The sequence below is a fragment of the Rattus norvegicus genome, chromosome 15 (genome assembly GCF_036323735.1).
Source record: "Rattus norvegicus strain BN/NHsdMcwi chromosome 15, GRCr8, whole genome shotgun sequence".
NCBI classification, from domain to species: Eukaryota; Metazoa; Chordata; class Mammalia; order Rodentia; family Muridae; genus Rattus; species Rattus norvegicus.
The window spans coordinates 38331079-38343452 of record NC_086033.1 but is presented as its reverse complement, the minus strand read 5'-3'; the positions used below and the strand labels follow the sequence as shown (position 1 = coordinate 38343452).

The 12374-nt window shown below is 44.3% G+C and overlaps 1 protein-coding gene across 16 annotated transcripts in view; it reads left to right on the top strand.

Moving 5' to 3' along the window:
* Atp8a2 (ATPase phospholipid transporting 8A2) overlaps nt 1-12374 on the top strand; it is a 532902-nt gene that overhangs the window by 182956 nt on the left and 337572 nt on the right. The window lies entirely within an intron of this gene.

The window sequence follows — 12374 nt, the reverse complement described above, 5'->3', positions numbered from 1 at the left end:
TAAACTTAGTTTGCCTTTATGAACGGAAGCCATAAAGTCTCACCTCTAAACATCAAAATGTTGTGGGGGTTAGAATATCACCTCCTGGTAATGCTGTACTCACACGGGACTGAACATTTTAAATGGGTCCGTTTTGATCTTCTTGGCTTTGTTAACTATGAGGTTTTATATGAAGCAGTGCCATCTATGATTTCCGTGATGTGGTAATGACTGATTCAGTGGAGGATCCTAGGGTGTCCCTCATGGGAGATGCCTCCCAGTACAGCTAATAGTCAAGTGTTGGTAGTTACCTAGATTAATGTAGCAACAGGATACAGGTGCACTTAACTCTCCAATACCAGATGCCAACAGAGCATGGAGAGCGGAGCACTTCGGGTGCCAGAGTGTTTTTATGGGCAAGTATATTCCCGGCTGTGCTGGCTGGCTTTATGTCAACTCCATGCAAGCTTGAGCCACTAGGGAAAAGGGAGCCTCAATGAGAAAATTCCTCCAAAAGACTGGGCTGTAGCCAAGTCTGTAGGACATTTTCTTAATTAGTGATGGATGGGTCGGCAGCTTATTGTTGCGGGTGCCATCTCTGAGCGGGTGGTTCCAGGTTCTATAAGAGCAAGCCATGAGGAGCAAGCCAGGAAGCAGCACTCCTCTGCATCAGCTCCTGCCCCTAGGTTCCTGCCCTGTGTGAGTTTCTGTCCTGACTTCCTTTGATGATGAACAGTGATGTCAAAGTGTAACTCTTTACCTCCCTAATTTGCTTTTGGTTCTGATTCTTCATCACAATAATAACCCTAAGATCCTGGCTTACCACTCCCCAGAAGACAGCAACGGGGACTGATCAGTGGTAACTGGTGACCTGGTAAAGCTGTTCAACAGGAAAATATTAGTGAAATATGAGATTCTATTTGTCCAGACTTCCACTAGGTTCAGGAGTTACCCATAATCCCCCTTTTAGGTGGTATACTTAATGCCAGTGTTGGGAGCAGTGCCTGGGCTGGTACACTTTGAAAGAGAGGATACATAGTTTGGAGTTCCTGTTTTTGAAAACTTGGGAGACTCTCTACTGTGAAGACCAGTTCTCTTTACCCCCTCAGGGTCTTACGGGTAAGCACCTGAGCCCTGGCTTGGTGTTGAGCCCAGGATATCATGGTAAGGTGCCAGCCTTGCATGAATGTTTCAGGGTGCTTCTCTGTAAGGCTTGTTTTTGTTGTCTGAGCAAAGCATCCTGTCACTCATACCTGGGACAATCAGCTTGTAAACAGAAACGATTCATCCTGTCACTCATACCTGGGTCACTCATACCTGGGACAATCAGCTTGTAAACAGAAACGATTCATCCTGTCACTCATACCTGGGACAATCAGCTTGTAAACAGAAACGATTCATCCTGTCACTCATACCTGGGTCACTCATACCTGGGACAATCAGCTTGTAAACAGAAACGATTCATCCTGTCACTCATACCTGGGTTACTCATACCTGGGACAATCAGCTTATAAATAGAAACGATTCATTTGGCTCCCTGTTCAGGCTGGGGGCGTTATTTGGCCCTTGTGGTTGGCTTCCTCATTGCTTTGGGTCTGTGTCAAGGCAGCACCTTAGTGGGACCATGTGGTAGAGTAGCATTACTCACCTCAGAGCCAGAGGATCAGAAAAGCCAAAAAGATGAGGCCTGAGGCCCATAACCCCCATCAGGGCATGCTTGTGGTGACTCGAAGACCTTTTATTAGGCTCCACCTCGTAGAGGTTCCACCACCTGCTGGTGACATCACCCTGGGACCAAGCCATGAGTGCATGGGGCTTGGTGGAACCTTCAGTAACCAAGCTATGTAAGAAACCTGTGGTCTAACGTCATGTCTTATCTCACCTCTTACCTTCTCTGGAGCACTGAGGAGACCTTCTTGGGACACAGTGTCCTGATGTCCCCGGCACGCCCAAGTGCACATGTCTTATTTTACTTTTCATGACTGGAGATGTGCTGTCTGTGCACACACATGTTTGCATTATAAAATAAATCATGAACATTTTGACACACAGCTCGATGGCATTGAAAACATTCATGTTGTTGTGCAACTGTCACCCCCTTCCATTCCCAGAGATCCTTTCTGCATTCTCGACTAAAATTCTGTGCCTCTTAAGTAACATCTTCCAGGCTGAAGAGATGGTTTGGTAGGAAAGGGAGCCTCATGTGCAAGCATGAGGCCGAGTTCAGTGAATTTTTGGATTCCAAAATAAAAAGCTGAGCATGGACCGTGTGTACCTACAACCCCAGCTAGGACTGGGGAGCAGACACAGGAGGATTACTGGAACTTGTTGGCCACCAGCCTAGCTCCAGGTTCAGTGTGGGATCCTTTCTCAAAAGAACAAGACAGAAAGTGATTAGACAGGACATCTGACATATTCCTCTGGCTCCCAAGGGCATATAAGCAGACACATCCATACACACACTTACGTGTCTGCACCTACACATTCAATACACCCACATGTACACACACAATACAAATGCTAATCACATCTCATTTCCACTTTATCTGCAAGTTCTGGAAGTTACTGTTCTACCTGTGTATCTATGATTCTGATCTCTTTGCATTAGCTGACCCCTCATCACCTCATGTTAGTGGAATTTTATAGTATTTTTGATTATTTTTCTGAATTATTCCACTTACTATCCACAAGGTTCACCCATATTAGGGCATCTGGCATAATTTCCTCCCTTTTTTGAGGCAGAGTAACATTCTACCATGTATTTGAATCTCCCTCACCCTCCAGGTAAGTTCTGCCAATGTAACTTTAGGTGACTTGCTCATAAGTAAAGGGAAATTACCACAGTTTTGACACAGGAAATATAAACCCTGGGGATGTAAGGAGCACACGACAGCACTCATGAACTCTAAAGCAGCTGAATTCGTGGAGAACAGAGACCAGGCTCCCCTGGTGGTGCTGCTGGGGAGAGTGAGGTCACAGGCAGAGAGGATGAGGGAGTCCTGGTGTCACACTACACAGAAAGAGGGAGACCATAGACACTAAGTGATACAGCATAGCATTCAAAATAGCTAAAAGAGAGGATTCTGGATGTTTTCACTCAAAGAAAAGGCATTTGCTACAAGGGACAGCCCCCATCTCCTCAGCTGAGCATCCCGGTGTTTATAGCCCTGAAGTGCTGCACGATTCTGCAGAAGGACATGTGTTGCCATAGTGACACGTGTTGGCCTTTCTCAAATCTCCTGATCTGAAGCTGGAGGCATAGTGAGTGGCAAGGCGGACTTTGAACCAATGGCTCTGTCTGTGTGGAACCTGACTGCATTCCCTGTGATGTGCAGTAGTAGGTCAGCCATGGCCGGTGGTGGCTGCTCTGACCTGTTTCTATTTGAATAGATCATTCTTAGCATGAGGGCAGTGACCGTGTGGTTTAGGAACGCTGTAGGAGAACTATTCATTGTCAGGTAAGACCCAGAACTATCTAAGAGAGAACAGTCATGTGAGCTCACCCTGGCTCTGCCCCCATAGGAAGTCCTGCCTCCTTCATTTGTCCAGATAGTGTAGTTCTGCTTAAACGTATCAACCTGTTGGAGAATTCTAAGCTCCAACCAACCTAATTTTCATTTGGTCTTAACATACTTTGTTCAAATCTTTATAACCTTTATACCATGAACTTAACTTTTAAAACAGCATGAAACATAATGACTGGAGGAATCACACATTATTGAAACATGAAAGCTCTCTCTGCTTCTCTAACTATTCTGTTTCCCCCTCTCCTCCTTCCCTTTCCTTTTCTTGAGAGTCTCTCTGTGTAGTAAGGACTGGCTTGGAGGGAGCTGGAGAGGTGGCTCAGTGGTTAGGAATGCTGGCTGCTCTTCCAGAGCACTCAGGTTCAATTCCCAATACCCATGTGGAGGCTCACAACTATCTTTAACTTTAGTGCCAAGGGATCCAACACACTTTCATGGACTCCACAGGCACTGCGTGCACATGTACATGGACTTCCACCCAGGCGGCTCATACACATAAAATAAAAATAAATAAATCTTTAAAAAAATACTAACTAGGAACTTGCTGTTTAACTAAACGAGTCTTGGAACCCATGATGTGCCTTGCCTCAGCCTACTGGGCACTGAGCTTTCCAGCTGTGTTTCTGTGCTGACCACTGCAATTGTGGCTAACCACATGTGGTAAATAATGACTGGCAACAGGACTAGGCCATGAGAACTGTCAGTTGCAAGTAATCGGCATTTCAATAGCTTCTTGTGACTGCCGGCCCCCATGCCTAGTGGCATGGTGTAGGTAATTCAGAATCCCTTTGTGCAGGGGCCCAGCCAAGTGCCAAATGCATTCATCTGGTTCTCTGCACACCTGTTCATGTCCTGTCAGTGACAGTCACAGTATTGCCAGGGCAGAGGCCAACGAGGTCACTGCCACCCACGAGCAGAAATGCTGAAAGTCACCATCCTGCTCTTTACAGAGTCCACTGGCCTGGCCCTGCCTGGCAAGTGAAAGGCCCCCTGATTGTAGGCATGTGGCTCGGTTGTCCCTGGATTCTAGAGCAGTGATTTCAAGAGTTCAAGTGAATTCTTGGGGAAAAGGGAACCGTGCTAATTTGTAGAAATGAAAGGCCCTGACTATAAGGAGATTCCTCTACTAAAGGAATTTGTAAGCAATAGTTTAGGAAAAGTGTGTAACTTTCAAAATCAGACTTGAAGGAATAGAAAGAAGAGAGCAAATATGCAGCCATAGAAATGTGAGGCTGTGACCCACAGTGTCCCGTGAAGACGAACCACAACCCCTGGGATGCTTACAGTACCATTTTATAGATTACCCAAAGAACAGAGGACTCCAACTTTATACAGTTCCCCAGGAGACAGGGAGACATCACCACTTTCTAATATGGTTTGATGCTTCAGGTCCAAGCCAATAGAGGCAGGGCAAGAAAGAAAATTTTCAAATTAACCTCAGCAACGAGGAAGAAAATTCCTTACGATAGAATTGGCAAACCAAGTCCTGTAGTGTAAAGAAGATACGTTAATGTAAGCAAGCATCTCTGTTACCAAATGTATTGTGTATTTTACTTAGGAAAGATCCTTTCATTTTTTTAAAAAAAGTTATTAACATAGAAAAGAAAAAAACATGAAATTATTTCACTTGGTGTAGGGGAAAAGCAGCACTTATTATGGCTAAACGTCAGGAGAGAATCCTGGCAGAGGCGGGAAGCCTATTAAGCTAATGTGGTACTGTGAAGACTTAATGCGCCCATCACCCTTCAAAGCTTTTGTGAAGTGATAGTATAATTCTTTGAGAAGGCAACTATGGCACAGGCTGTCCCTGTCATGTTCCTTTTAACAGTATACTACAGACACCTGAGTCATTCATGATTGGGGAAGTGTAAGGAATATGAAAAAGTCACCTATAATTAATGTTATTGTCAACAACGGGGGCAATTCTCTGGGAGAGAATGGGGGACAAGAGACAAGAAGAAGGACGCCAAGACAAGAGTCTGATCAAGGTGACAACTTTATTTTTTCCCAAGGCTGAATTTATACCATAACAGGGGTAACAGGGAGGGGGGAGTATGAAACATTTACACAGGCCAAGGACACAGTATTCATGTGGTCAGGGAATCGGCTGATGTTGACAGGATGTCAGAAAGGTCACAGGTTTGTCATATCTATTAGTCAGCAGGATGTTGGTTTTTCAGTAAGGTTACAGGTCATCACGTTGGGTATCTTAATGTCAGATGTTATCATATGATTATTCATCTTGACCACCACATTTGTATTAGTCCTCTGCAGCAGGCTGGGGATTTTCCATGAACTCAGTCATACTTAATGCTAACCATAATAATAACATCAATAATGGAGGTCTTCAAGGGCATCGCTCCCAACATGTTATGACTGTCAACAGGAAGTTATAAGAGAAGCAATGGGTGAATCACAATGAGGAGCGAAGACTGACTGCTGGGAATTTTGAAAGAACTGAGCATTAGGGACAATTGAAGCTCCTTTGCACCCTTCCTTTGTCCAGTTGTTTTTGAGAACTATTTCATTCCTGATTATGATTTCCCATAATGTCTCTAAGTTATGGCTAAAGTTGTGTGGTTTTGATTTTTCATGTTATCTTAGGGTTTTACTGATGTGAACACCATGACCACGGCAACTCTTATAAAGGGCAGCATTCAATTGAGGTTCAGTCCATTGGCACCATGGCAGGAAGCATGGCGGGTATGGTGCTAGAGTTGCTGGGAGTTCTACCTCTTGTTCTGAAGGCAGCTAGGAGAAGATTGGCCTCCAGGTAGCTAGGATGAGGGTCTTAAAGCCCACACCCACAGTGACACATCTACTCCAAGAAGGCCACACCTCCTAATAGTGCCACTCCCTGGGCCATGCATATTCAAACCATCACACATGTCAGTGACATATTTGAGATACCCTTGTGCAGTGTTCATGTCTGGTTCATATTTTTATTTTTTGGGCAGTTCCATTAGCTCTAGATAGTGTTTGGTATTTGAAATTTGGTGGTAGGTCTTTTGGGGGTTCTCTACTCTTTGTGTCTTCCCAAGTGTTGCATAGGCAGGAATCTCTCTGGTTCACATCTAGAGGTAGGAAGGAGCCACTCAACTGTCTTCAGCTACATACACTCAGTTTCTATCCAGTGTGGTCTGCTGCTCTCACTTGTCCAAGAGTTTCCTTTGTCCCACGTCCTCAGTAACAGACCCTCAGTCCTTAGGACATCAGGAATACATATGCTAGGATTTTCCACCCCATGCCTGCATCGTCTTCTAACTGAAGCGCCTCCTGGCTGTGGAGGGGAAGTTCCCAGCGGGTCTCTTCCCCTGCTAGCACGTCACTTCCCTCTAATTCGCGATGGGTCTGCTGGACTGTGTAAAGAATGACAGGGTCAGCAATGGAAACCTTACTCCCTCTTTAGGCATCTTGAATTCGGTGTGTCCTGATGCCTTTTATGATGGCCTGCTGTGTGCTCATGTGTGGCCTTGGTCATTTGTAAAGCAGTTCTTTCTCAGATGATAAACTGGATTCTGTCCTTATTTCTGTTCTTTCATAGCCAGCTAATGAGACTGAAATTTGGAGAGCAGCATTTGCTGGACAGGTTCTCCATGTCCCTCCCCCCGCTCTTCTACTTGGGGGAATCTAGAGAAATGGCATCAATCCTAAGGGGCTTGGCAGCTGAGACATTTGTTTTATGCACCAGGAAGCTAGTTTTATTATTTTTCTAATTAGCCACATCTAATAGGTCGAGTTGGGTCATAGGCCACGGATTGCTGTGTCAGACCCACGGACATGTGGCTCCCATTGAATGTAATGAGGGCCCCTTGACTCTTCCCGCAGCTGCTGCCCTGCCTGTAGCCGGGATCAGGCTCCGGGGTGGTGCAGGTGGATTTTAAGCAAACATGTAGAGATTAAATAGCTAATTGGCAGTGATTTTGCAGAATAAAGCTGAAGTCTGCTGTATCCTGAAAAGGAAATCATGGCAGACATGCAAATAGCTTACTGTTCATTTTAATTAGAGTTTGAAGAGAAGACAAGATGGCACTGATAAATCACCCCCAGATTCAAGTAGGGCTGACGATCCTGGGCTTTTGTCTGAAAACAGCAGAGGCTGTGATGTCAAACCTGATGTAGAAGTGGTTTTATTTCCTCTATTTTAATTAGTTTGACTCTGGTCATATTGAAAGCTATTACCTAGTGGCCATATGCAGTTTTTAAAAATTATAGTCTAATGGATTTTGTCTTTTCCTTACTCACAAGCCATTTACAAAAGTGAACATTGTGTTTTAATTCCAGGAGTTGGGTTTTTTTTTTAATTTTTACACTTATTTTATTACTCTATGTGTATGACTGGCATTAAGTATTTTGTATTTTTAGTAATATCCTTTGAGAACTGACAGGATTACTTTATGGATAGGGAGCAACCTGGGCAGTTTGAAAGAACAGTAATGAAACTTGAGGGATTAATAGCTCTTTGGGAGCAGACACCAGATACTCTCTTGCTGACCCTTCCTCCTTGAAGCATTCTTGATTTGGCTTTTTTTATAGTGGTTGAATTTATGGGCTAATTTCACTGATTAGTTTTTGCCAGAGTTTCATCATATGATCCATTGAAATTGCCACTGTTTAATTTCTTCCCTTTGGCTTTTCGTTCTAAATGCCGAATTGGAAAAGTTCGAGCAGTTCTGGGGAACTGGTGTAGGAACCAGCCCTTCCTCTGCTTTCTCTCTCAGGGGTCTCCTCTTTCAGCTTAACACCCTCCGTGTTCAGGTAAGACTGCAGTGTGAGGAGGTGCGAGCTCTTTGGACATGTTGCAAAACACAACTTCGAGATGCGGCACACACACATTTGGACTTGATGTTGTTTGTCTGGATGGCCGTTGCTGCCTGAAGAATTCCTATTGTACACATCCATGTTAGTGAGTTAGGAGGAGACCATAGAATTATTGGTCTGCAAATCATGTACATGTTCCCACCATGTAAGCATGTGGGTCATGAAGCTTTCCTACAGAAATGTGTTGAAGAACCGAAAGACCATGCATTTGAATGGATAAGGTGTCAGTTTCAGAGGAGAGTTCTCCCTGTGTTCCAGAATTTAAGATATTGATGGCCTGAGTGATTTGCTGTAACTTAGATTGCTGGGTTTACTTGTCTACATTTTGAAACTTAAATCTAGAGTTTAGAACTTAAACTCTAGGTTTACATTCTGACAGTACTTTAGATCAAAACTTGTCATCTTCAGTGAGCTTTTAAAGTTAGGATAGGAATAGGTTGAAAGGTCACTGCCAAGGCCAACTAAGGCTGTGGGTGAGAGAACCTTCTGTGTATGCGGGTGCCTTGAAGGAGAATGGAGCAAGTCTCCTGAGAGGCAAGGACAGAGACCATGAGGCAGTCTGGGAAGTTTCTCAGTGGAATGTTGTAAATCAGAATGCTCCTGTCTTCCCACTATTTTCTTTGTTAAATTTTAAGATTACTTGGAAAAACTATGAGCAAGGTATTTTCATTATATTCTTCCCCTCCCCCAAGTCCTTTGAGATTTCCCCACCTCCCTGCCTGCCCACCTCCCTCCCTACCCAACTTCATGTAGTTTCCTCCTCTAAAAAGCAAACAATGAAAACCTACAAAAGAAGAAAAATAAAAGTAATAAAAAATGTTTAAAACCTATAACAACAACAAAATGGTGCATAAAAAACCAGGGAGTCCATTTTATTGTCACCTGTTGCGGAGCACAGGGTCTGCCCTGGAGTGTGGCTGACAGACCAGTGTCCCTCCACTGGTGAAAACTGATTTCCCTCTCCCAGCAGGTATCAATTGTACATAATAGCTTTGTAGTAAGGGACTCACTGCCTACGTCCCCTTCTCCGATAAGACTGCATGCTTGTCCCTGGCAAGATTTGTAGTTCTGGGAGAGTCAGCTGGCCAGCTACCAGCCTGGTGGGTGGCATGTAGCTGTTCTCTGTGTAGATAGAATGTTGACTAGTCCCGTGTTCACACAGTCAGGACCCGTGTTTAGGATATTGGAAACCAATCTAGGTAATTTGTTGGTGCTAGGCCCTAGAGCAATGGAGGATTGCAATAAGGGCAGGAACCTAATTTAAAATGAGACAGACCATTAGGAATCATAGGGCTCTATTCAGTTACTGTGCCCTTTCCCACAGAATCCCTGTGTGTTATCACAGATTGCATTGTGCTGGGACAACGATGCCTAGAGGTCTTGAATGTCTTGAGACTCCCAAGGGCCACATGCAATGATATTACTGCTAGATAGAACTTCGGCTGCATGCTTTGTGAGTTCCTTGTGCAATAGAAAGTGTTTCTGCCTAGCGTTAAAGTGAAGAGAACTCTTGCTCTGAACATGGCAACAATGTAACTAAAAAGCTCGTGCTTCCCCTTTGCTTTAGGTGAGAGTAGGCTGGGCTACTCTCTGCCTTACTAAGTAAAACTCCAGGAAAGGCCTTAAAGTCCTTGAAATCATTGAGTGTGGTTCAGCTGGCCCGGGGTCGGGAACTGGCTCAGAGGCACTTGTGTCGAGTGAGCCTGCACACTTGTGCTTTCTGTCTTTCATTTTCGGTCTGTGCCAGTGTGTGTGTATGTGTGTGGAATTGTACCCCAGAACTACTGGCAGTCAACTGGGACCCTTCAAGGGAAACAGTCATAGGAGTGGGCTAACAGCAGAACTGGCTTCCTGGGGATTTCAGAGCTGGCTCACTTGACCTGTGTGGTCCAGGGACACCCCTCCCTGACCCCTGCACTGGACTTTCACACATGAGCATAGGTGGTGAGCACCCCAGAGAGAAAATGGGTGACCTGAGTTGTTCAAAGATAAGAGAGATAAGACTTGTGTGTAATAGTAAGTTTATTCATCAGTATGGAGGGCTCTGAAAGATACTTGTGGTAAAATACAAAATAGAGTGTAAGTTATGACCAATGTCAAGTGCTTAAAAATTCATATGGTCACATAAGCCATTTTCAAGCCAGTTTTCACTGGGTCGGAATCTCGATGTAAAATAGCATTGGCCCCGCCGTTGGTAGACTAATGGATACGTTAGAAGCAAACAGGCAAAGCTCATTGTATGGTTCTTGGAATTCAGAGGAAACGTGAGAGTCAAACTTGATATGTTTCTTTCTTTTTTCCCCTAGTAAAATTGTGTTGGACCACAAAGGGGAAAGTGTATCTAGTATTATGGGAAACCCAGACCAAGCCCAGGAGTCATTTTTCTGGAGCTGAGTCGAGAACCAGGCAGTGTCCTCAGTGACAAGGCTGGTAGATTATTGCTACTGCATTTGGCCTCTATGGGGTCACTTCCTGCCTGGGATAGAGCTGTGGTCTCAGTGTCCTACTTACAGGAAGTGCTAGGAATGGAAGTGACCTCATCCTGGGGACCAGTTATCTGTGCACAGAAGGTCCCTGGAAACTCATCACAGCTGTTCGGTTAACACTTAGGAAAGATGCTGTCAGTGTAACTTGCTTTGTGAATTAATGAGCAGGAAATCCTCAGAGCAGGTCAGGCTCAGGGTTCCAATCCTCTGGGCTGAAGATTGGTGGGAGCATAGAGGGCGGGGGGCAGGGGAAGGGAGAGAGAAATTAACCACAAAATTTGTCCATTTATGGAATCAAGCTTTTTATTTTGTATTTTCCTCAACCCTCTTTGTAACTTTATTGCTGCTGTCTCATGTTAAGAGTCAAACACACACATGGTATAACCTATCTCCTTTCCAGCCAGGGGGTCATGGATGGAGACTATTATTTCATGGATGTCACATGCAAAGCTCAGTTTCTTCACTCCAGCCAACGTCAATAGTTACCAAATCCAGTCCTGATGAGTAAATAAGCTTTTATCGCTCAAAACAAACAAACAAACAAAAAACTGAAAAGAAAATGTAGCATTGCTTATGAAGCATGGGTTCCCTTTGAGAGCTCAGAGATGTTCTGTTGTAAAAACTGGCAGCTCACAGAAAATAACGGATGGCTGACTAGAAGTCATTTTCCGCCAGCTTCGATGCCTTTAAGATCCACAGCGGGGGACTAGGGAGATGGATCAGTCTGTAAGATGAGAACTTCAGTCGGTGCCCACCTAGAAACCAAGCACAGTGACTTACATATATGGTCCCAGAGCTGGGGAAGCAAAGACTGACGGGTCTCTGGGGTTCCCTGGCCAGCCAGCTTAGCAGACTTCCTGAGCTCCAGGCCAGTGAGAGGCTCTGTCTCAAAAAAGAAGCTGTATAGGTCTGAGGAATGCTAGCTGAAACTTCAACCATGGCCTCCACAAACACACAAGCACACACACACACACACACACACACACACACACACACACACACACACGAGCTTAGTTTTATCCTGTGAATGGGTCTCAGTTAAAGCCTGTATTGGGAAAACATAAGAAAGTGTCAATATTCATGTAAAGTTGTGGTAAAAGCATTGTATTCCTCATTAACATTTTAATAGAGGCATATTCATTGTACATAGTTGTGGCTTCGTTAGGTGAGACATTTTTATTTGAGTGTATCATAATTTTTCTTAAAGATTTAAATGTAGACTCTGAAGTGATTCCTTCCATTTCCTAATTAGTGCAGGAAATATAAGGATCAAAAATAGAAAAACCATTCAAAAATTACAAAATGCTATTTTCTGCATAGGTTTCCTAGAGAATCCCTTTCTGTCAGTATGGCCAGTTTCTCTCTTTGCTCTGGGTCTGCCCCTTGGTGACTTTAAAACAGGCTGTAGCCAGGGGTTTGAGTCACTCTGTTCTGTTCATGGAATGAAACCAGATTAATGCTGTTTCTTGTGGGTGGAGCAGTGATAGTCTATCTTTAGAATATACATACGGATACAAGTTACATATGTGTGATTGCTTTGTTTGCTTGTGGAGCTAGGAATTGA